The 3605-nt window shown below is 45.2% G+C and overlaps 1 pseudogene; it reads left to right on the forward strand.

The window, feature by feature from the left end:
- Positions 1-2080: 2080 nt before the first annotated feature.
- On the forward strand, positions 2081-3078 carry LOC105731216 (RNA-binding protein with serine-rich domain 1-like; annotated as a pseudogene).
- Positions 3079-3605: the final 527 nt, after the last annotated feature.

Consider the following 3605-nt stretch of genomic DNA (forward strand, 5'->3'; position numbering starts at 1 on the left):
GTGTCAGTTTCTCAGACTTCTATTTTGATGATCCTAACAGCTTTGAGGAACACAGAGGAGGCATTTTTGTAAAATGTACCTTCATTTTGTTTGTCATGCTATCGTCATGGTTAGACTAAGGTTACCAACAAAGGAAAGAAGACTCCAGAGGGGCAGTGTTATCCTGATCACATCACATTAAGGGTACCTGCTATCAGCATGGCATATTGCTGTTGACATGAACCTTGATAACCTAACTAAGGGAATGTTTGCAAGGAGCAAGTTACTAAACTCTTTGGGAGCATATCACAGTGCTCTCTCTACCTCTGCTACAAAGCCTGTGATGGTGTGTCACAAGGTCACGGTACATGGGTCTCAGAGTCATTCAATAGAGCTGAAGATGCAATATGGGAAATGGAAAGAAAATAGCATAAATTTTGTGTTACTAAAGCCATTGAGACGTCAGAGTTTACTTGCAACAGCAGTGTAGGATAGTTAAATTTCACTAAAAAGCACTTTTTATGGTATTTTGCTCAATTAAAGAGATACGAAATAGAAAAGCAAAATGAATACACACACAAAACCCAAAAGAAGCTGGGCGCGGTGGCTCAAGCCTGTAATCCCAGCACTTTGGGAGGCCGAGGTGGGTGGATCACGAGGTCAAGAGATCGAGACCATCCTGGTCAACATGGTGAAACCCCGTCTCTACTAAAAATACAAAAAATTAGCTGGGCATGGTGGCGCGTGCCTGTAATCCCAGCTACTCAGGAGGCTGAGGCAGGAGAATTGCCTGAACCCAGGAGGCTGAGGTTGCGGGGAGCCGAGATCGCGCCATTGCACTTCAGCCTGGGTAACGAGAGCGAAACTTCATCTCAAAAAAAAAAAAAAAACCCAAAAGAAGAGACAACTCAATGTATAGAAGTAGAACAAAATATATGCATACAGATCTATGTTGAGGTGTTTCTTTAAAGTGTGAGAGAATAACAGATCAAATGTTACTCATTATTTCATTTATTACAGGTGATTCTCAAGTTACAATGAGGTTTTATTTAAATAAACCTATAGTATAGTGGAATTTTTTTTTTTTGAGACAGAGTCTCATTCTGTCACCCAGACTGAAGTGGTGTGACACAATCACAGCTCACTACAACCTCCACCTCCCAGGTTCAAGCAATTCTACTGCCTCAGCCTCCTGAGTAGCTGAGATTACAGATATGCACCACCACGTGCAGCTAATTTTTGTATTTTTGGTAGAGATGGGGTTTCACCATGTTGGTCAGACTGGTTGAGAACTCCTGACCTTGTGATCTACCCCTTCAGCCTTCCAAAGTGCTGGGATGAGAGGTGTGAGTCACCGGGCCTGGTCAATGGAAAATTTTTAAGTCAAAAATGCATGACAACACAGCATATGGTCCCTGAATTATAAGCTTCAAGTTATAATTTTTTGACTTTACAATGGTGGAAAGGCATATGAATTCAGTAGAAACCGTAACCCCATCAGAAGTCTTAAGAAGCTCCTTGACTTTTATTGTGGTTATGTCCTGATAAAGCTGTCACAAAGTTGAAAAATTGTTAAGACGAACCGTAATTCAAAGACCATCTGTAAGAGTTTTTTTAAATGTGATTTACTTTCTTTATACATTTTTTTTCTAATTTTGTAAATTTTCTTTTGTAAATTTTGTAAATGACCTTTGTATATAAATCTAACACCTGTGCAACTGGGTGGGTGGTGATTAGGGACTTTTGTATTCCTATGCTTAAAGCATAAGTGTGTAATACTGTCACCAGCATTCTCTTCAAAGCCTGCATAGGACAGCACCTTATAAACAAGTGACTGTACAGTTCAGGAAAGAGGAATGGTAGGATCAATTAAAATGACATAGATGGAAACGTTTTCTAGAAAATGGAAATGGCGAGTTACACTGAGGTGTGTCTTCTGGCAGCAAATAATTTTATGAATCCCTTTTCAAAGTTGATAAAGTATTTAGAGTCCCTAAAGAATAACTCCACTTCTATTTAATTTTATCCACCTCTTGTAGATGGGCACAGACTAAAACTGAGGGTTATAGCCTGCCCTTCACCCACAGAACATATTCTCTGCATGGACAAGGTGAGCCACAATCAGTTGCTTTGGAGATCTGGACAGCCTATTACATATGAACTTACTTATCTCTAAGAATGAAGTTCTCCCCAGAGCTCAAGACATCATATGTGGTTTTGCAGGTGGTTTACTGCACAAATCCACATAAACAAGGGGGCAAATTGGTGACAAAATCTGTACTAGGTTCCCAAGTCATGGTCACTGATGCTAGTCTGTGCCATGCAAAAATGGACAATGTTTGCAAATTACTGGTAGGCCAGTGGTAGCAGCAGTACCGGGTCTCGGTCCAGCCCAGGCTCCAGCACTGACTCCAGCAATTCCTCGGCCTCCAGCCGCTCAGGAAGCTCCAGCATCCCACAGCTCCAGCAGCTCATCCTGCTCTCCAGGTTCTTCTTGACACAGACACAACAACAGGAGGCACTCCCACTCCAAGTCCAAACCACCTCAAAGAGATGAAAGGAGAGGAAAAGGTGGAGCCCGTTCCCTAAACCCACCAAAGTGCACATGGGGGACTCACCAGGAATGTGACCAAGAATCACATCAGGAAGATATTTTCCATCTATGGGAAAATTAAAATGATTGGCATGCCTGTGGATAGCATACATCCCCATCTGTCCAAAGGCCCTGCATACGTACAGTTTGAGAATCTAGATGAAGCTCAGAAGGCTCTGGAGCATGTGGACAGGGGACAAATAGATGGACAGGGGACAAATAGATGGCCAGGAGAGATCACTGCTACGGCTGTGCTGGCCCCCGGGTCTAAGCCACTCCCAAGGTGATTCTGCCCTCCCAGGAGAATGCACAGGCCCCCCACAGATGAGGAGAAGGTCATGCTCCCCGAGGCCCAGGTCCCCTCTGCGCTGGTGATCACTATCCCCAGGCCGACACCGCCACAGGAGCCGCTCCAGCTCCACCTCCTCCCAATAGATAAGCAGACCACCGAAGCTCTCACCCCTGTAACTTGTACTCCACCCAGCTCAGTTTTGTCACTTTTCTAGCCGAAGGGAGATCAGAAGGAAAGCAAACCCCTCACTCAGGCAGACATTGTAGGCAGCGGTCAGCACCCCTCTACTGGTCGGGGTCTGGTCTGGTTGCAGAAGTGCTGTGGGTTTGGGTTGTATCTGTCAAGATGTCCTCCAGTTTTCTGTCTAGAAAGCTTGACCATTTCTAGTTTCTAAGAGTCAGTGCAGTGGCAGAGCCAACAGGGATGAGTGAGGCTCTGGGGGTGATGTGACCCTGCCTGTGTGGAAGCATGTTTTTCCCTTCCCTGGTGACCTGGGATGGTGGCCAGGCCATGCCCTTGCTGTTGCTGTGCAGTGTCCTTTTGGAAAAGGAGCATCCCAGACTTTAAAGCAACTTCCAACCCTGTTAGGCCCGGCTTCTTGAAGCCTCTTCCGATTTCAAGGGTCAGACATCCCCTAAGAGCCTCTCACCAATGGCAGTTGCTATGCATGGTTCTGTCTGTCCGTGCAGCCATGCACACACGCCACCCCACCACCCTACTCAGAAACTGGCCAGTGAGCTG

This window comes from Aotus nancymaae, unplaced genomic scaffold, assembly GCF_030222135.1.
Source record: "Aotus nancymaae isolate 86718 unplaced genomic scaffold, 86718_ANA_hifiasm-v0.15.2.pri h1tg000033l, whole genome shotgun sequence".
NCBI lineage: Eukaryota > Metazoa > Chordata > Mammalia > Primates > Aotidae > Aotus > Aotus nancymaae.